This window comes from Tamandua tetradactyla, chromosome 24 (assembly GCF_023851605.1).
Source record: "Tamandua tetradactyla isolate mTamTet1 chromosome 24, mTamTet1.pri, whole genome shotgun sequence".
Classification (NCBI taxonomy): Eukaryota; Metazoa; Chordata; class Mammalia; order Pilosa; family Myrmecophagidae; genus Tamandua; species Tamandua tetradactyla.
This window is the reverse complement of record NC_135350.1, coordinates 30,858,155-30,880,921: the sequence shown is the minus strand read 5'-3', so window position 1 is coordinate 30,880,921 and position 22,767 is coordinate 30,858,155. Positions and strand designations below refer to the sequence as shown.

The 22,767-nt window shown below is 38.0% G+C and overlaps 1 protein-coding gene and 1 pseudogene across 12 annotated transcripts in view; both read right to left on the bottom strand.

The window, feature by feature from the left end:
- The window catches only part of UNC5C (unc-5 netrin receptor C), a 381,478-nt gene that overhangs the window by 113,478 nt on the left and 245,233 nt on the right, over nt 1-22,767 (bottom strand). The gene's annotated exons all lie outside the window — the stretch shown is intronic.
- Nucleotides 20,402-21,823, bottom strand: LOC143668233 (tubulin beta chain pseudogene; annotated as a pseudogene).

The window sequence follows — 22,767 nt, the reverse complement described above, 5'->3', positions numbered from 1 at the left end:
ATCCAGCCAGGTTGGCTTTGTTTTAAACTCTAAATCGAGGCCTGATCTCTTTTTTGGTTACTTCAACGGTTACGATATATAGCTATGCTAACTTTCAGCCTGCAGCACTCCATTTCTGGGACCCAGGTGTCACTGGGCTACTGAAAGTTCCAAGGAAATACCAGCTGATACACAGATAGCTCAGTGTTTCAGAATCTAGAAATACATCCACAACTTCAGACCAAATGTGGCTGCTATGAGGGCCCACAATCCAGGCTCTCATTTTTGTAATAAGGCATTTTCTGAGAGAGACTTGAGCAAAGTTCTTCTTTTGTTTCTGGCCCATTCTGCACAGACCATTGTCCCCAAGCCTTATTTAGTTTGCCGTATGCACCTCAACGTCCCTCCATTTTTGTAGCCTACCAAATTCCATCATATAAATGTATCACCATTCACCAGTGTACTTCTCAGTCTTTGTATCTTTCAGCTTTTTCCATCTATTGGGCATCATGGATAATGCCCAAAGTAAACAAACCATATCTTAAGTATTTTCGTTTGATTGTACAATCAGCAGCACTCGCAATTTTAGACAATTTTCATTGGCCCATAACGACAAAGAACCAGCAAACATAACATCTCCAACTATCGAATCAAAACTACCCCTTATCACTTGTCTCTCCTCCCTCAGGTAGTTGTCCCTGGTAATGCTGTGGTACTGTTGATGTCTTCCTGTTACCTATTGGCCATAGCATGCATTTTTAGTTTCCCCCCTATGTTCCTCTACCATTGACTCCATGTCCACTACTGAACCATTGAAATAGTTCATACGAGAATTTATTATCAATTATAAATTTAATCATTGGGATACATGGGACTGTACATCCCCTTTCAGTTATATTCACCTTCAATATGGCAATGTTACCTATAAGCATTGCTAATTAGTTACCATCACTTCTATACGTTCCCTTGCATTTAGATTCAACCTTTTTGGGTAGCCTTTCCTCTGTCTCTAGTTTCTGTATACACCAAGGTCTGCCACATTCTACAGTGTAACCTCTGAGATTACCTTTACCAGAGCCATCATAAGGAAATCATACAGTATCTGTCCTGTTATGACTGACTTATTTCACTCAGCCTTATGTCCTCAAGGCTCATTCACATTGTCATATGCTTCAGGACCTCATTTTGTCTTACTGCTACATAATATTTCATCATATGTATATACCACATTTTGTCTATCTAGTCGTCTGTTTATGGGCACCTGGATTGTTTCCATCTCTTGGCAATTGTGAATAGTGCCACTATAAACACTGGTGTGCAAATATCTGTTTATGTCACTAACCTCAGTTCTTCTGGGTATATACTGAGTAGTGGTATTGCTGGGTCATAGGGTAATTCAATGTTTAGTTTTCTGAGGAATCATAAAACTGTCTTCCACAGTGGCAGCACTATTATATATTTCCACCAACAGTGAATAAATGTTCTTATTTCTCCAACATTTGTAGTTATTGGTTTGTTTAACAGCAGCTATTCTTATAGGTGTGAGGTGGTATCTCACTGTTGTCTTGGTTTGCATTTCCCTTATATTCAATCAAAATGAGCATCTCTTCATGTCTTTTTAGCCATGTGCATTTGCTTTTCAGTCATATGTTTTTATAATTCTGCTCATTTTATAATTGGTTTGTTTGTTCTTTTGTTGTTAAGCTATATAATTTATTTATGTACACAGGATAACAAGCCTTTATCCTATACATGGGTTCCAAATATTTCTCCCGTTGAGTTGACTGCCTCTTTCCCTTTTTTAACAAAGTTTTTTGAGGCACAGAAGCTCCTGATCTTAAGGCGTTCCCATTTGTCTATTTTTTCATTTGCTGCTTTTGCTTTAAGTGTAAAGTTTAAGAATCTACCTCCTATCACTAGATCTTGAAGATGTTTCCCTACATTTTCTTCTAGAAGTTTTATGGTACTGGCTCTTACATTTAGGTCTTTAAGCCATTTTGAATTAATTTTTGTATAGGATGAAAGACAGGGGTCCTCTTTCATTCTTTTGGCTGTTGATATCCAATTTGCCCATGCCCATTTATTGAAAAGACTATTATGTCCCAGTTCGGGGCCTTATCGAAGATCAAATGTTTATAAGTTTGGGGGTCTCTTTCTGCACCCTTGATTTTATTCCATTGGTCTTCACACCACACTCCTAGTTATAGGGGAATGGTTTAATTCCCTTTCTTGGCATGGTGGCACCTTTGTGGGGTTGTTATCTTTGTGTGTGGTCTCCTAGAACTCACTTGTCTTATACAGTTGTTCTGGAATATGGATGCAATGTCTGTCTTGTTATCAACACAGTCTGATACGTGGGGGTGGATTTCGGGGACCCAGGGTCCAGGATTCCCTTCCGTATTGGAGCAGATCATTGCATGTAGCTGCTGACATGACTGGAGACATAAGAATTCATCAGACAACCTCAAGTTTGATCACTGCTAACAGCAAATCTCCAAAACACTGTGCCACAAGACCTTGTCATACCCCATGAAATCTCTTCATCCTAAATGCTTACAAAACCTTGCAAAAATTCCCATCCCTTGTGCAGAATGCTGATCTTTACTTTCCATAACCAGCCACTACTGTGGAAGATCTCTTGTCTGTAAGTCCTAGTAAAATTCATGTCTAACTCCATGAAAAAAAGAAAAAAGCAATGCAGGGAGGGCAGAGAAACAGCTTGCTGATAGTCAAGACAGTGTGAAAGGGATCCCAAACAACCAAAGCCATCTTAAAAAAGAACAAATTGTAGGACTTGTACTTCCTTATCTTAAACCATATTACAAAGCCACAGCAATCAAAATGGCTTGGTTCAGTGGAAGAATGCTCACCTTCTATGTGGGAGAGACAGGTTCGGTTCCTGGACCATTCACCAAAAAGAAAAAAAAAAAGCAAGCAAACAAACAAAACAAAACAAACAAATAAACAAAAATGGCACGGTACTAGCACAAAACAGATATATAGACCAATGGAATAAAATTGAGAGTTTAGAAATCAACCCTTACATTTATGGCTCACTGATTTTTGTATAAGGGTATTAAGTTTTCTCAATTAGGAAAGAATCATCTCTAACAAATGCTGTTGGGAAGGCTGGATGTCTATGCAAAAGAAGGAGGATGGACAGGTTAGTGAAGTCACAGACACCTGTTAAGCATCCATCTCCCAGACCTCATCCACCCCCACCTCGTTCTCTGGAGAAGCCACAAACACACACTAAGTGTCATCTTCTGGCCTTACACTACCCCAACCTCCTTTTCTATTGTGCGGCATTCCACCACCTTGAGGGAATAGTAAATCTAATGTAAAGGCCTGGCCTTACCTTAAACCCAGGAATACTCAACCCCAGATGCTTATCAGAAGAGGCATTCTCAGTGCTGGGCCCCTTCCCCCTGAGCTTGATAAAAACCATACTCAACAAGGACAGATTTGTTTCTCTTCTCTGGTGCGAAGCGGGGTGTGTGGAGCTGCCACCTGCTGACATTGACCTGAGCAGTTTTTGGCCGCCCTGGGAGACTGGCCATAATGGTCTTCCCCTGTTCTTTTGGACTCTGTGCTGTATATAAATAACAAAGAGATTATGTGCCCCTTGTGACTCTTTATGCTATGCAATAGTATAGTATAATATAATGTGCTGGAACTTTCTCTGTAGACCCCTACAACACACCATATATAAAAATCAACTCAAAATGGATTAAAGACCTAAATATAAAAGCTAGATCTATAAAATTGTAGAGGAAAACATAAGAAAGCATTTTCAGAATCTTGTGCTAGATAATGGTTTCTTAGACTTTACACGAAAACACAAAGCAACAAAAGGAAAAAAGGGACATATTCAAAATTAAAAACTTTTGTGCATCAAAGGAGTTTAACATGGAAATAAAAAGACAACCTACTTAATGGGAGAAAATATTTGGGAACCACATATCTGTTAAAGGTTTAATATCCAGACTATATAAATAAATCTTTAAACTCAACAATAGACAACCCGATTTAAAAAATGGGCCAAAGACTTGGATAGACATTTCTTTAAAGAAGATATACAAATGGACAAAAAGCACATGAAAAGATGCTCCATATTGTTATCTATTAAGAAAATGCAAATCAAAACTACAGGGAGATACATACTAGAATGGTTACCATTAACAAAAAAACAAGAAAATTACAAATGTCGGAGAGGATGTTGAGAAATAGATTTATTCATTCATTGCTGGTGGAAATGTAAAACTGTGCACCTACTGTGGAAGACAGCTTGGTGGTTCATCAGAAAGTTAAGTATAGAGTTACCATGCCAACTAGGTGTATACTCAAAAGAATCAAAATTGTAAGTGAGAAATCAGGATTTAAAGGATGATTTTGATTACTGAGTCATTTGTATAGGATATTCCTCTTTAATTCCTGGTATATTGGAGTAGACAGAGGGAAAGTCCTAAAATTTCCAAATTGTAATCCAGCTGCCCTGATCTCTGATAGTGATTGTATAACCTTTATCTCCTGCCCCTGTGATTGTAAAAACCTTGTGATTAACATTCATTTGTCCCCAGTTATGCAGGTTTTCAAATTTAGAGTCTTGTAATCACTAAAGACAGCCCTTAATGTTTATTAATGAAGAATCTTGGGTCTGCCCAGAACTTAACCCAAGTCCAAAGTTATCTTGATGACCGAGACTGGATTTAACCAAAGTGGGCCCACCTGACATGTGCATTAGCTTAGACTTTAACCTACAGGTCACCTATATCTTATTCTGCCATTTTCTTTCATACATTCTGTGACTAAGCATGTAATCAATCCGCGCATGCTCAATAATCAGATCACCTCTAATTACATCATCTGGGGCCACTAGGCTCATTATCCTAAACCCTGCCCATCTTTTCTCTGATGAAACTATCCAAATTTGGGGAGACAGATTTTGAGCCACTAGGCCATCTGCTCTCCTACTATGTGCCTGATGATAAACTCTTCCTTTCTTTGAAGAGTTTCTTGGTGTCTCGGGAATTGGTTATTGAGGGCATCTGGCAAAAGAATCCATGGCCTTTGCCTGGTAACAAAACCATATTTGCACACCAATGTTCATAGCAGCATTATGCACAATTTCCAAAAGATGGAAGGAGCCCAATTGTCCATAAACTGATAAATGGATAACAAAATGTAGTATACACATTCAAAGTTCACATAGATGATTCTTGAAGGCATGCTCCGGAGTGAAATAAATCAGACACAAAAGGAGAAATGTTGTGACTCACTGATACTAAATAATTAGGATAAGCAAACTCTTAGGGTCAGAAAATAGAATATAAGGGTACCAAGGGATGGGGTGGGGACAGGGAATAGGGAGTTAAGATTTAAATTGTACGGAGTTTCTCTTTGGGTAGATGGAAAAGTTTTGTACTTCTTTAGCATTTCTCTATACTAATCAACTGTGATAATCACACTTTTAACCAGAGAATCATTTCTCATGATTTTTATAGAGTTCTTTGTGCATATAACAATTTTCCTTTTCCTCATTATAGTTATTATTAAAGTTGTAATAATCCCGGAATCTTTTGATCAATAAGTTAAAGGCAAACTTCTATTTCAGAGTTACAAACAAAAAGTCAGAAGGGTGACTATAGCTTCCTAAAGTGCCTCAAACACAAGGCCAGGGGATAGAATCACTATCAAAAAGAGTCCAGGAATATCTTAATATCTAACCCTGTTTCCATTTTTCAATTATAAGATTAGTCATTTCTGCTCAAATATACCAAGTGTCCAATGATGCATGCATATAGTTACCATGCTACCAGAGCAATATGCAGCAGAGCTTTTAAAAACCATTATAGGTGGTTTCAAAGTATGGTGAAAATCAGCTTGTCACTTTAAACATTAAACTTTAAAAAAAATACAAATATTCAGTCATAGAGCTTGGAAGCAGCATTAAAAAAAAAACACAAAAACTTTATTTCAAACATGTGCATTTCAGTTCCTTCCAATAAAAATATGACTAGAATTTCATCAATTAGATTTTAATACCTAAATTCATGCCTCTTCCCATTCATCCAAATTCCCAGGTGAAGATGTAAGAATCTGAAAGCTTATCGAACTAATGAATAGAAATCTGTAAGCTCTGCATGTATATCCCTAATATCTTCTACACAGTTGTAAGAAAGCATCACCTGGAAAAATACAGTGAGGAAAAGAATCCATTATTCTACACTGGCCACTTTGTTGAATTTCTTGTCAGAAGAAAACCTTCAAGACCTTAAGGATCACACAAAATCTATGGATTTACATAGGTGTGAGGTAAGACAAGAGACTCTTCAAACAAAGACGGAATATCTGTCAGAAAGAGCACTTCTTATTTGACTATCAAGAAATGGAGCATGTGGTAGAAATGAACTTTCAGAACATAGAGTTATCAGAATTTTAAAATAATCTAAATGATGTCCTTATGTGACATAAGAAGAATATATTTATCAAGTTGCCCTAAGACCTACAGCAAAATAATTGATGGAATGTTAGAACCCACTGACCCTTGATTTGACACATATTTCACCATTGCACACATCCTCTAACATCTTACTTGGCTATTCTGTGCCCTCCCAACAGAAATATCAAACATCTCCTACTCTTTCTCCTCCAATGTGGTAGTTTCTCTTTGCATGTAATTTGCTGTGAAATAAAAATTTAGGCAAAATGCCAAAATACCAATAAAGCTAAAAGCAATAATTCATAGCTTTTACAGGGTAAAATGTTCTTGACAAGTTAAACCTTGTTTGTGAAAAATTATTCTGAAGAACACTGATGTGATATAGGGTAGGACAAAGACCTAATTAAATACCATACGTAGCAGTTCTCAAATCAAAATGATATAGTGACTTCACTCTCGGTTAAATTAATCAGGATATCACCAAAAAATAAGAGCTAAGTATAAGAAAAAAGTGGGGTATACTTGTATTCAAATAGTCAAAGTAATCTCATTTAATATTTATTAATTCTGTTCTTATAGTAGACATTAAAGTAGGTACGAAGGATGGAGATGCGTAAGACACTGAATTAAGACCCAGTAGGGAAGCCAAGGTCTGGCCATGAAAAGGTGTTCTGCCACTTAAGGAAACAGCAAACCCTCCGAGGCTTCTATGCAAAGGGGGAAGAGTGAATGCTAAATGTCACCGTCAGTGTGACAGATGGACTGAGGTGGGGGTGAGGAGATGCAAGATTCAGAACCTATTTGGATGGACTAAGAGAATGACAAACAGGATAGCGATACAGCTGGTGATAGTGGACAGGAAGAAAAGAAGGCAGATTCTAGAAATAAACAGGACGTACATCCACAAAGACCTACAGATAAGATAATGCCATAGTCTTACTATTGCAGTTGTTAAGTTGGTACCAACACTAAATCACATAGTACCAACCTGGGCAGGGAAGCAGAGAAAAATAAATTTATCTTGCTACATATGTCTGCAGGATATCCAAATGAAAAGGTCCAGTAGGTCCAGAGCATGGTTTCTCAATCCCAGCACCACGGACATTTTAGAGTGTATAATTAATGTGGGGCTGTCCTGTACATGGCAGGATGTTTGTCAGCACCCCTGGACTGTATCCTACTAGATGTCAGTAGCATGCCTTCCAGTCATGACACATACGCACACACACGCGTGTCTCCAGACCTTGCTAAATGTCTCCTGAGGGGAGAACCCACCCCTATTTGAGAACCACTAGTCTGGAGCGTGGAAAAAAAAGTCTTGTTGTGATTCATTGTCTATGAGATAGCTGAAGTACTGGAAATAGATGACATCACTAGGAGAAAGAGCAGAGTATAAAACAAAGAGGACACCAACATTTAAGAGGAAAAATTGCCAGCAAATATGACATGGAATGAATAAAGAGATAAGAGGAAAACCAAAGAGTTAAGTGTCAGAGGAGGCAAGAGAAGAATATATTTTTATGAGATGGCATGAGCAAACAGGACAAATGCGGCAAAAGACTCAAACTGGAGAAGTGGTTGGTTTGGACAATGTAGGAAGAGAGAGGAAAAGAAGCCAGGCTGACTGTGATGAGGGACACATGGGAACTGGGGAACTGAACATCATGAGTTCCTACTACTCTTTTCCAAAACTTTATGGCGAAAGAAGTGGGCAGAACTATCAAGGGGCAATGGATTTGAGCGCACATGTATAATTCTTCTTAGGAAGTAGTGTCATTTTTGACAGTTTTCAAATTCCTGCCATATGGAGGAATGACTTATGTAGATTCTTCTTTCCTACTTAAGAATGGTGATGTCACATCAGAGGCATGCACTTCAAGAGAGAGGTGTAACTGCAAACCATCATTAAATACTATGCAATTGCTTTATTTTCATCATTGGCTTTAAAATCTATATAAATTTGATCCAATTTTTAAAACACTCTCCCATACAACTCCCCACAAGGTAATTGTTCTTCCTGAAAATGCTTTAAATTCCTGCCAAAAACCTCTTTTCTAGTTTTCAGGTGGCGTAATGAGCATGGAATATATCGTGGCTGTGCAGCACGGCAGCTGTTCATTTCAGTCTGCTTCCACACTGCCCTACAGGGGAGGGTGGCTAACATTTTAAGCATATCCTCTATCATTTAGAGAGATGTCATAGAAGGCAGGCCGGATGCCTTGCAGGCAGAGAGAGCAGAAGGGTGACAAATGAATAAGCATGAGAAACGGACACTTGTCACCTCAGAATTAAATGTAAAACAGAATGGTTTGAATAATGTGGGCATTCCTGTGAGTAAAAAGATGAATTTCTGCCCTTGGAAGACCTTTAGAATTCTGCATTTCTGTTTTCTTTCCATAAGTTCTAAGGCTGCTACTAAAAGACGAATAAAGTCTTTTCATCAAAACCTAGATTACTTTTTGCAAAGTCAACTTGGCCTAACTCTTGATTTGTCATTGATTCCCAATTAAAAGAAAAATCAGCTTTGCCATATGCATGCATTCTGAGAGATGTGTACTTAAGAACATGAATATTGGCTTATTAAATCCATACAGCAAAATCCAATTAGCGTATGTAGAATCAGACCTGAAATGATATTGATTTCTATTTACCATTTACGTGGTAATCAGAAGAAACCTTGAACTCACACAGACACACACATGAGTTCTCATATTTTATTACAGAATTTTGATGCTTTCAATTACTTTTTGCATAATGATAATGACTGTGGTTACAAATTATCTATGATGTGGAAGACATGCATTCACGGCATTCTGCAAATATTAACTATGCTTTTGGACAATGTGGTAAACAGAAAAGAAGGCTAAATGAGAGTTGGGAGACTTTCCAGTCTTCGGTTTACTCAATTGTAAAATGAAAATAAATGTCGGAATGCTTTTGAAGATCTCTAGTCTATAAGGGCCTATGAATAGGCTAACACTTTAAATATTCATTTTAGGAGGGAAAAGCTTATTCTTTATGGAATAAGATGCTTCGCGATTGTGATGGAACTCTAAGAAGATATCACAATTATCCAGTATCCTGAGAAGTACTAAAAGCAATTAGTTTTCAATATGTCTGGAAACTGATACATCTTTATAGAGAAAAGTTTTTAATTTCCCTTTGTTGGAACTTTGTTGGAACTTAGGGTTACTTGGATCTACAGATATGAGAAAGTCACAAAATACTGAATCTGATGATTTAATATTAAAAATATGGGCAAATTTTTCATAAAATAAGACAGTAATATAATATACATCATGACAGAGAGGGCAGAGAAATGCCTACCCCAAACAACATGCAAGAAACTCCTCTAGGTCAATATATATATCTACAAAAGGAGAAGGAAATCATGTCTTCTTCCTAGTGATATCCCTTAAACATTACAATAGGAAAATTGAGGCTAGACAGGCCACATTTTGAGGATAATGGGCATATTAGTCAGGGTTCTCTAGAGAAACAGAACCAACCAGAGATAACTGTAAATATGAGATTTATAAGGGTGCTTCACATAACCACAGAAATGGAAGAGTTCAAAATCCCTAGGACAGGCTTTGAAGCTGGCAGCACAAAGGAAGGGTCTGGGTGAACTCCACAGGAGAGGCTTACTGGCTGAAGAAGCAGCAAAAGGGTGTCTCTTCTTCCTTGAAATCCCCCCACTGATTGGATTATCTCATTTGTGGAAGACATGTCTTTAGGTGATCGTAGATGTAATCAGTCATGGATGCAATCAACTGACTTACAATTTAAAACACCAGCCTTCCAGTTTATCAACCAGCCACAAAATATCTTTGGAGCAATGGTCACGCCAGTGCTTGCCTGACCAGACAACTGGGCATCATCACTTGGCCAAGTTGACACCTGAACCTGACCATCACAATGGCTCACACTACCAGCCAAGCAGGTGTGAGCCCTACTAAATTTGGATGAAGAAAAGAAGAAAATATCAACAAAATGAGTGCTCCATTGTGTTTTAATGAGCAGGTTGCTGATACTATTGCTTTTGAAGAGAATAATAAACGTGTTCAAATTCCAAGTTAAAAAAAATTACATTTATTGAAAATGCTCTTTATTCCCTCAGCAATGATACTTCATTATGAAAAAAGATTTATTAGAATAAAATATTCTTTAAAAGGCAAAATCTTGGCAATGTGATAGATGGATACTGTGAAGTCAGGAATTCTCCAGTGGGTGCACTTCAAAAGTCTGTTCTAGTGGAAATTAAAGCCCTTAAGTTCTACAGCATAACAAGATAAAAATGAAATATTACATGATTAATGATGAATGCTTTTTTCATTTTTTTTTAGTCCTCAAAAGGTTTTGTGAATATTAAAATAAATATTGAATCTGAAAGAGTATGGGAAATTCTAAAGCACAAAACACATGCAATAAATTATTACTGCTATTTCCATTATTAATATTCAGAGAGTTCTAGAATGAAAGATGACTACTCCTCTGAATACATTTTCAACATGTTGTTCTCTTGCGCACTTTGACCGTATGAACTATAAACTATAGTGTCTAATAGTCCTTCTTGTTCCTAAGGAATTTATGCTTTATCAAGATGCTTTTCAAACAGTGTGTCATGACCTTGGGGAAGACTGAATTGATGGATTATGAGCATTAGAAAAATATATAAAATGAAATAAATAGAAATGTCAAAATGTATAATCGATAGTAACTTAAAATATTATTTGTGTATGAATACACGTTTATATGACACACATGTCTGCAGGGAGGGTGGGTGCTTGTTTACTGGATCATGATATAAACATTTAGGTCGCTATGAACAGGGTCTGACAATCTCTGGGAGGCAGAATAACTCTGGTTAAGAGCAAGTCTTTGTAGTCAAGGGTTCAAGTCTTGACCCTATCACTTGATGAGACCTCAAGTAAATCGCTTACCCTACAGGTTTTAGTTTAGAAATTCCTTGAGGCCAACTATACCTGGGTGCTTTGTACATAGTAGCTCTTTAAAACATTCTGGATTGAATTCAGTTTCTAAAACAAATCAGGCAATGACCTTCACTGAAGGACTAGGAACATTTTCCCTTGTGGTATGTACCTATAAAAGACCTTACAAATTACACAATCCAGCCCCTTAACTTTATAGATAAAACAACAGTGAACTGAGGAAGTTAACTGATGCCTTCAAGCTCAGCTGCTCTTTAGAAGCATGACTCCCAATGATGGGAGTTTATGTGGTTGTATTAGTTTGCTATGGTTACCATAACAAAACACACAAATGTGGAGGCTTAAAGCAATGAAAATGTATTTTCTTACAGTTTTGGAAGCTGGAAATCTGAAATTAATTCCCTTAGGCCAAAGCCAAGGTGTTAGCAGGGCTGTGCTAACTCTAGAGGCCCCTGGGAGAAGCCCTTCCTTCTCCTCTTCCAGCTTTGGTGGCTACCACATTCCTTGGTTAATGGTTACAACACTCCCATCTCTACCTCCATGATCAAGGAGCAGCATTCTCCTGTTCTGTAGGTGTCATCTTCTACCTCTTTCTTATAAGGGCCCTTGTGCCTATTAGCCCACCAGATAATCCTGAGTAATCCCCTCCATCTCAAGATCCTTAGTGGAATCACAACTGCCAAAGATTCTTTTCCCATATAACGTAGCATTTATAGGCACTATTATGGATTAAGACCTGATATCATTTGGATGCATAATTCAGACTATTATATAGTAATTAAGAGCATGGATCCTAGGTCTATACTGCCTGGGTTCAACCCTGGCTCTTCCCTTAACAAGGTTTATGTGCTTTTGTTTCTTCATTTCTAAAATGAGGATAATAACAGCAATTGCCTCATAGGATTATTGTGGAGATTAAATGAGGCAATATAAATAAAACAGGACAGTGCCATGTCATAGAAAGTCTTCTATGGATATCCTCATTTTAGTGCACACCCCATCTGGTCCCCCAAATCAGTGTAGCTGTCAAGCTTTCTCAGAGTTAGTGTGGCTGTGTTGCTTGTTTTGACCAAGAGGTAGACTCACAGGAAATTCCATATTCCAAGTACTTGAATTAAGCTTTTTGTCTGCAATTTGAGCTGAACATGAAAAAAGACGCTCTATATGTAGGGAAATTCTGTACATGTTGTGGCTATTTTCTGTTGGCCATGTTATGTACTTTCTCACACAAGCACAACCTTATATTAAGCAAATACAAGCAGCTTTACTATGATGCACATTGTTCACACTTGCAAAGTATTTCTTAGTGATTTTTTTACACACTGAATGAACTAAGGCATTGAACCCTGTACTGGTTTGAAAGGATGTTTGTCCCCTAGAAAAGCCATGTTTTAATCTAAATCCCATTTCGTAAAGGCAGAATAATCCCTATTCAATACTGTATGTTTGAAACTGTAATCAGATCATTTTCATGGAGATGTGATTTAATCAAGAGTGGTTGTTAAACTGGATTAGGTGATGACATGTTTCCGCCCATTTGGGTGGGTCTTGATAAATTTCTGGAGTCCTATAAAAGAGGAAACATTTAGGAGAATGAGTGATTCAGAGAGAGCAGAGCAGAATGACATAGCTACGAGAAGCAGAGTCCACCAGTCAGCAACCTTGGAGATGAAGGAAAGCGCCTCCCGGGGAGCTTCATGAAATGGGAAGCCAGGACAGAAAGCTAGCAGATGACGCCATGCTCGCCATGTGCCCTTCCAGCTGAGAGAGAAGCCCTGACTGTGTTCACCATGTGCCTTCTCACTTGAGAGAGAAACCCTGAACTTCATCGGCCTTCTTGAACCAAAGTATCTTTCCCTATTGGACATGTCTATAGATTTGTTTTAATTGGGGCATTTTCTCAGCCTTGGAACTGTAAACTAGCATCTTATTAAATTCTCCTCTTTAAAAGCCATTCCGTTTCTGGCATATTGCACTCCAGAAGCTAGCAAACTAGAACAAACACATTTCTAAATTTAAAAACAAAAAACAAAAAACAAAAAACAGTTTTAATGGATTTACAAGTGGTTCTCCAGAGAATAAAATAATTCCATGGTCCCATAAAATAATAATACTTGTGTTCTTAAAGGGAACAAAAAACATAACTTTTCTCCAAAAATGTTATGAGGGAGCTTATTATATTATCTTGGTAGAGGAAAACTTAAGCTTAAATCACCAAATCTGGCTGCTAAAGGGAAATAACTGTTGTGAACAGACCAGTGCAACATATTTTGGGAGAACTAGATTAAGCAGAGCCTTGGGCACTCATTATAAGTAAAAAATGCCTGAATTAATATAATAGAATCCTAAAATGGTGCCACTGTTTTATTTTCCAGGAATATAAAGAAACTTATCTTTGCTGGAGCTAAACAAAAACAGAAAAAAATTATATTTAGCAATTCTTATTGTAGTTTTTAAATATAAGGGCCATAGTATATAAACACGTTGGATGGAGTTTTCTTTTTTAACTTGCTTTCCCTTCTCAAATATATTTTTAAAAGATAAAATAAAACAAACAATAACTAACAAAAAATAAACTACATAAATTCCCCTCTATGGCTAGACTGGAAATTCAAGAATTGTTACGTTTCTGAAACTCTGTGTGACCAACTGTACTGCACAAAGAGGAGTTTGTTTAAAACTCTGATTCACCATTTCCTATGTGACTTGGGCAAGCTTCTGTTTTGTTCTTTACAGAAGAAAGATAAGAGAATCTACCTAGTAGAACTGTTGGGAGGATTGCAATAGTTAAAAAGCAGAGGGGCTAGAACAAGAATTTAGCACACAGTAAGCAAACTACTGATGTTGTTTATATTACAGAGTTCTATAAAGTAGAAAGAGTGAAGACAATGGATTCTGATTGTGTTCCCTTTATAATTTCTTAACTTCGTTTTGCTTTTAAAAGAGCTAATGTTTTTGTCCACTGTAGGAATTTACTGAAAACTTTCTCAATGTCATAATTCAATTCAGGGACAGAGGTTAGAAATATCTTTAAGCAAATCAGCAGGGGGATCATGTCAGCAAGATTGTGTCAAGGCATCCTATCCCTTTCTGCACTGAGTCCATTTAAGTAGAGAAATCCCAAATGACATGTTCCTGCAGAAGAGAAGTACAATTTCAGCCATTCTTTATTTCTTGACTTTGGAGCATTTATAGGACAAATACATTTGTATTCAGATACTGTTGCTAAAGGGTATTTTTAAAAAATAAATATTTTAGAGCTAGAATTCCAAATGACATCCATTAGCGAGAAGAGGAAGGAAAAAGCCATACAAGCCATTCTTTTTGTATTCAAACTGCATCTTTAGTTTCAGAAGAAATGATTATATGTCACCACAATATTTTTTAAGATACATCTTAGGGATAAATAATAAGAAACATGCCAACTTTATGGATGAGGAAACTGATGTACCAAAAAGCTAAGGTTCTATTCTCAGAGAACAAAAAAAAAAGAGAACACTATGATTGCAGACATATATTTTTGCAAATAAGCATTTTCAGCGATAAACTTAAGTATAAAATATTACTTTCATGACACATTTTAGCCTGGAGAGTTACCATCCCTGAAACAGTTTTCTCTCACCTGGACATCTACATCCAAATAATAATGGGCTATAGACATCTATGGAGTTGTGGGGCCTCCACATAAGTCAACTTTTGCCTATATATGAAAGCAAATATGCTTTGGAAAAATACACATGGTAGCAAGCAGGTATGTGTTCTAGTTTTAAATCTTGAAATAGAAATGAGATGAACTACATCATTCAACTACTGAGATTTATATGAAACAAGGATCCATTGTTAAAAATTTCTCTGTCATTATCTAAAAAAGTCGACATTGTGCAATTCATCACACTTAGTGCAAAATATGGCCTCTGCAACTTACAGTGGTTTACTGTGGCTGGAATGGTTGCACAAAGAGTCACACTGCAGCTCAGAAATGCATTTTAGTAAACAAGATGCGAAAGGCCGGTTCTGGGGTGCAGGGAAGCCTGCTGTACTTCACCAAGATACTTGAGAAGAGGTTATTTGATACTGTTCATGACGCGATCTAAATCTTTCAGAATGTCTGTTTGGAAGAAATGCTAAAGAAATGATTTTATTAAACTAATTAATTTTGTTTTATCCCTAGAACAGAGAGAAAATGAAAAGCAACATATAAAGTCCTGTGTAATAAGTTCTGTATATGTAAGCCCACATATTATTCCTAAGATTGCATACTTAGTTAAGAATTGCATTCTTAACTAAAGATACTATTACCCTTATTGTAGAAATGTTAATTTATTCATCCTTTACCAATATTTATTGAGTGCCTACATCTTGCCAGGCATTATTCCAGACATTCTGGATACACCAGTGAACAAACCAAACAAAAATCTCTGCCCATGTGATGTTTACTTTCTCACGAGGGGAGATAGCCCACAAACACTGAACATAAGCAAGTAAATACACGATAGGTTAGTGGTGAATAAGTGCTATGGGGCAAAAGAATAAGTAAAAGATTCAAGACAGGTTAGGAGTATGTGGGGTGGGGCACAGAGGCAATCACTTCAGGTTACCTGATGCCCTTAAATTTCCTAGATAATGAAACATCTTTACTAAATGGACATCAAATATTTTCAACTCAATTTAATTTAATTCCACTTACTTAGCACCGGCAACGGTGAGGCTCTGTTTCTTAGGCACTGCCCTTGTGAAGTTAATATTCTGTTATCTTGTGGTGGGGGGAAGAACCGATGTAAAAGAGAGCAAAAAAAGACAAAGAAAAATTCTATCAAGAGAAATAAAGCAGGCCTAAGGTTAGTGTTGGGGTTGGGGTCACAATGAATTTTACTGCATTGATTGTGCTGATCTCTCTGAAGACAGGACACCTCAGTAAAAAGTCAAATGAAAGAAGGAAGGAAACCATATTTAAAATGGGGTGGGAGGTTGGGGGAGAGAAGGGTCTGGACAGGAAGGAACGTCTACTGCAAAAACCTGAGTCTGGAATGAGTTTATTGAATTCCAGGATAGTGTAGTTAAAGGAGACCAAGCTATAAGGAGAGGGGTGGACACCAATGTCTATTTACATTTCTGTATTTGAAATTATAGTGAGTTCATAAAAATTAAGCATATGGGTAATAAATTTCTGTGACTGTCACCTGATATTAAATCGTTATCACCTCCTCCCTTACATGTATCCAGTATATTGGTTAAAAGTAGGGACACTTTGTTGGACTAACTGAGTTAAACTCTTGCTGCTCCATGTGACAGCTCTGTGACCTGGGCAAGATTTTAAATTTTCCTTTGTCTCAATGTCCTCATCTGCAAAATGGGGATAATAGTAACACCCAACTCATAGAATTGCTGCCAAGACTAAATGAACTAAAACAGGTCATGGGATTGGCATGTGCTTGGTACATCATTATCATTATTTTAGAGCCCATCTGTATAATACCACCCATACACAGTTATAGGGTAACTGACATATGGCCAGTCCAAATTGAGAAGTACTGCCAGTCTAATCACATCAGATTTCAAAGATTAGTATGAAAAAAGAATGTGAAGTATCTTATAAATATTTTAAAATAATGATTAATTATCAAAATGTTAGGTTTGGTAGATTGGGATAAATCAAATATGCTATAAAATTAATTTTACTTTTTTTTTTTTACTTTAACAATATGATTACCAGAACACTTTAAACTACATATGTGGTTTGTTATATTTCTATTGGACATCTTTGTTCTAGAGTGTGTGGTAGGCACTGCAGACTCACAAATATGAACAAGGCTTGAGCTAAGCCCTCAAGTGGCTCACAAGGTAGCTCTGTTTCCAAAGAAAAGGCCAAGTGAGCTGTGGGAAGACAGCAGAGAGGACCGCCCTTATCATCCTTTTCAATATCCTTTCCAGGAACTATCTTATTTCTTTCTGTAGCCATGGACCTTTGTGACAGTGGCTGAGATTTACTAGTTTATATCCATGATAAAGAGTAAATCCTTAGAACTGCTCTGCCAACGCCAAGAAGATGGATTATCAGTGCCTCCATCCCACCATAACTCATGAATTGTAGGAGAGTGACCAGATAGAAGATCACTCCTCCATTCTCAAGCCATGGAAAAAACGTAGTCTAATTTTATGTGAACCAGCAAAGAATTTCAATCTTTAGATTTGACAGCCCAGGCCAGGAACATGTGTTAGGAAATAAAGTGGTAAGAGAAAGAGAAATTCTTTAGTTTAAAAATCTACTCAGTATCAAAAAGTTTCAAAATACAAAGTTTTTTTAAATAGCTATTTGCCAATATGGACACCTATTATGACTCACTGAGCACTTGTATTGTGTCACATGCTTTATAAACTTTATCACTTGTATTTTAGTCTTAAAATAGCCTTCTCATTTCCATTTCACGGTTGATGTAACTAAGGCTCAGAGAGGTTAAATTACTTGTCCAAGATCATACTAGTGACTGTCAGAACTAGGATTTGAACATCAATCAATCTGGTCCCAAAGCTTGTATCCTACACTACCCCAGTATACTCTCTTTTTCCCATTATTTTCTACCTAATACTCCAACAGTGAAAACAACTATCACAGCAGCAGTAGGATGGAAACTAAGACATTTCCTGATGATGGACAGTGTATGCAGATTTTTTGGTTGAATTATAGTTTCCAACTTTAATTGCTTAGAATTATGCCATTGGCCTATATCCGAGGACACTGCAAGGAACAGCCCCATGAAACTGGTAGTTGTATTATCATAAGGGATCTACCTAAGACAGTCATTGCAGTAGCAACTTGAGTTCTCTCAGAAGAAACTTCTCTCTCTGTAATGGAAGTTTCAGCACCTAAGAAGTTTGGTTCTGCCCTCTAATAGAAATGCAGGATCTTAGCACAGGAGTATTATTTTCTCATTTCATGCCTGGCTTAATCCTACGTTTCACATTTTCATTTTTTCACTCCACCCTGGTTGCCTTAGAAACTTACTTTTAAGTTTTACATAGTTGAACTGCAGGGATTAGTGTAAGCAAACTAAGAAATATTTCCACTTTATAAACTTCTGAAAAAAGAACTTTTTCATGAAAGAACTTCCATAGTACATCTAATGGACATAAATTTAATTAAGTGAGAGACATTTGCATATAACCTAAGCATCATGGCTATGTTTACCTGAGATAAATTCAAACTTTAATTTTAGTTTATGTAATGGCTAATCTATCAAGTATTTCTGGGCAAAGAAACAAAGCTCTCTCAATACCTGGCAAACTAGGATATCTGGAAGCTTTTTGCAACAATAGGAAAGAACCTGCTGGAAGGGATCAGCTCTGACAGAGTATTTGCAATTTAACCTTTTTTTCTGTCAGCATCTTAATCTATATGAGTAAATTTTTACACACTGGATGCTGTTCCTTGACCATACACGTACATGTTTAGTTAATTGTCAAATTACAGGCAAAGAACTCTTCAGTTTTATTTCATAAGTGTGAAAAGATGCTCTGGGTAAATTAATCTCTTACTAGAAGAACAGTTCCTTTTCTTATTTGAAAATTTCAACCTATATTTAAAATTCATGAAGTAAAAAGCAAAATCTTAAAGGAAGTATGTCAGAAATATTGAGCTATTTTATACTTACATAAATTTCATTTAATTTTATTATTAAATAATTTTATACTTATATATATTTAATTTTTAATCTGGACAATGTGAGAATATATATATATAAGAGCTTGCTTCATTTATAGGGTTAAGGTATTCTTTTAAATTCACTCTAGAAGTAAAAGGACATAAGAGGTAGCAATCTAAGTATTAGCGCAATAATCTCCACTAAAAATCAATGAAAATGGAATACTTGTTAACTAGAGATTCATTATATGGAATTAGGTAGCCCTTTAACTTCAGTTATAGGTAAGTCAATTTAGTATGAAATGTAGCTGGTGATTTTAAGTATTTATCGAACTTGATATATGTATTTTTTCTTTTTAAATTACTTTTTTTGGCTCTTGGAGCAATGTCATCTTTTCAATATGAAAAAAAGCAGATTCAACTCAAAAAAGAAATTTAAAGTGTAGAATATGAAGAAAAGTAAGGATGGGGTGGGGGTGGGCAGTGGGAAAAGAGATGTCACAAAAAGATGGAGGGTGTCCTGAGTGGGCCATGTTGGCTCAGCAGGCAGAGTCCTAGCCTGCGATGCCAGAGACCCATGTTTGACTCCTTGTGCCTGCCCAAGCAAAAAGAAAAAAGAAAAAAGTAAAAAAAAAAAAAAAAAAAAAAAAAAAAGATGGCAGGTGTCCTGTCCCCACTTGCAGGAAATTGACTCAAACACTTCAGTGGCAGCATACACCTCTCCGTAATATTTTGGGGTAAGAGAAGGTGGGAATGGTGGAGGTGAGCTTTCTGGAGGCTTAGGGATCAAGGTCAATCTCATTCCCCTTCATGGACTAGGTGAAGGAAGGAATCCCATGTGAGGGAGGGAAGGAAGGATCCCCTGAGAGAGTAGGGCAGACCCTTTCTAAGGGAATTGAGAGCTTAGGACAGAGTTTGGAAGGTAAGGGAAAGTAGGGATAATACACCTTCCCTGCAGCCGAGACAGGAACAGGGAAATACCTGAAAATCATGATCTAATTATTTTAAAAGCCTGGATTCCCCTTCTTAAAACTGTTCTAGAATGTAAAATCCCACTCCCTTTCTTTGTTTTAAATGGAATCTGGGTGAGACCCAGCATTTTGGAGAAATGCCTTAAGAGCAGATAGAGGATTATTAACTGGACACATGAAAGGGGTGAGTTCCAGAAGGAAATACAAGGTTACCCAGAATGGCAGAGATCTAGGTTTCCCAGAGTGGAGAGAAGAGACATTCAACAAACAGCACATATTTATTGAGTGCCTACTATGTGCCAGGCACACTGTTCAAGAACCAACCCCCTCCAAAAGGGGGGAAAAACAGACAGAAAATGCAAATTTGAGGGAGAGGAAAGGAGCAGATGAGGAAAGCTGAGGAAACTAAGAAGCTTGAAGTGATGAGGTTCGGCCTTATGCCTCTTCTTAGGGCTCCTCACCAAAATCCTCCTCCTCTTCTGTGGTGGCGTCCTGGTACTGTTGGTACTTGGAGACGAGGTTGTTCATGTTGCTCTCAGCTTTGGTGAACTCCAACTCCCTCACCCGTGTACCACAGGAGGAAGGCCTTTCGGTGGAACATGGTCGTGGACAGCTCCGAGATGTGCTTGAAGAGCTCCCGGATGGCAGTGTTGTTGCCAGTGAAGGTGACCGCCATGTTGAGGCCATGGGGTGGGATATTGCAGATGGCCGTCTTGATATTGTTGGGGATCAATTCCACAAAGTAGCTGCTATTCTTGTTCTGCACATTAAGCATCTGCTCACCTGCCTCCTTCACGGACATCCACCCACAGAAGACAGCAAGTATGGTAATGTAATGGGGTCACAGGCAACCACCATACACTTGGCATTGAAGGCCTACTGGGTGAGTCTGGCCACAGTGAGGGCCCAGTACTGCTGGCTGCCACAGCTGGTCAGAGGGGCGAAGGCAGGCATGAAAACATGACACGTGGGAAGGGCACCATGTTGACTGCCAGCTCATGGAGGTCAGCATTAAGTGGAGGCAAGTGATGACAATGGTGGCTGAAATGAGGTGGTTCAGGTCTCTGCGGGTTGGTATGGTCAGCTTGAGGGTGCAGAAGCAGATGTCATAGAGGGCTCCATTGTCAATGCAGTAGGTCTCATCTGTGTTCTTTACCAACTGGTGGACCAAGAGGATGGTCAGGATACTCTTCACATATCTTGCTGATGAGCAAGGTGCCCATTTCAGAGCCTGTGCCTGCCCAGCGAGTGGATCAGTTGGAAGCCTTGAAGGCAGTCACAGTTCTTGGCCTCCTTCCATACCACATCACGGACTGAGTCATCCTGCTTGGCCCCCTCTGCATAGTGGCCCTTGGCCCAGCTGTTGCCTGCCCCAGACTGACCAAAAACAAAGTTGTGTGGTCTGAAGATCTGGCCAAAAGGACTTGGGCGAACAGAATCCATGGTCCCAGATTCTAGAGCCATCAAGATACCACAGGGAACATATTGTCCACCTGTGGCTTCATTGTTGTACACCGAGATACGCTCCGCTGCAGGTCGCTATCCCCGTGGTAGGTGCCCATAGGGTTCGTACCACGTTCACTGCTCATCACCTCCAAGAACTTGGCACCAATCTGGATGCCACACTGACCAGCCTGGATGTGCATGACTTCCCTCATGGTTAAAATTTATTTTAACTATTTGCTCGCCTTAAGGTGTGCATGGGGCAAGAGAATGATATGGAGTCTTTCTCTCTGCAGGTTGCAAGCTAGCAGGAAGGACCGTGCCCTGGAGGCTGGAGCAGCAAGGTTTGAACGTGGCAGCAGGAAGGCTTTCAGAGCTGTACTTGATATTGATGAACACAAAAATGAAAATAAAGGTATTTTTTTCTATCATTGTGTCTCTTACAACTACAATCAGAAGCTGATTTTGAATTCATTTAAATCTTTAATCAACAACTTATTATTTTTGCTTCTTTTTTAGACTATTAGAAATGATTTTTTCTTTCTTTATAATGAATAAAATAAATTCTTCAACACTGGTGGTGGAAGGTGTCGTAGATGTGGTGGTATGCCAGCGAGGTCCCCCTTCAGGATTGTGCCCCATGTTGGGAGGTTCGGTGTGAAACCTCTCAGCCTCTCTTTCATGGAAATACGGAGGAAGGACTAGGAAAGGGAAAAGACTAGAGTCATGGAGACTACATGCATATGGTTTCATTGGTTCTGATCTTAAGACCAGAGATGAGGAGGAAGAGACCAGAAAGCTAGGATTGACAGAGAGCTAGGATTGACAGATCCAGTGGACAAAGTAGACATAAGTGGTGGTCACATCTGCCACAAAATATAATTTAGTGTATATGCAGATGTAAAAGGGTTCAGGTAGTAAAACATAACATGGATTTCAGTGGCCTCAAATATGAGAGTGGTTTACAGTATAGAATCATAAGACGGGTTATAGCAGCATTCACGCTACTCAAGACTGGATAGTATTCACTACAAACGGGTTTTGCAGGAAGAGCTGCTGTCTGCTTCTTTCTCTCGGGGATAGTATGAACATTAGCATACTCAAGTATTTGAGAAACCTCTTCAGCTTTGAAGAATTTTCTTTAACTTTGGCAAAACAGTATTTTTCACATTTTTTTTTATGGAACCCTTTTCTTGTGAGTCACCTTTTAACCTCCCCTGAATATGAATATTCCAGAAACTAACAAAGTGTGGAAAATAGTGGTGTAGTTCTAAAAATAAATGGAGAAGTTTTGCCTGGCTAATCCTTATTTCCAGTAGCAAACCCAGTCAACATTATCTT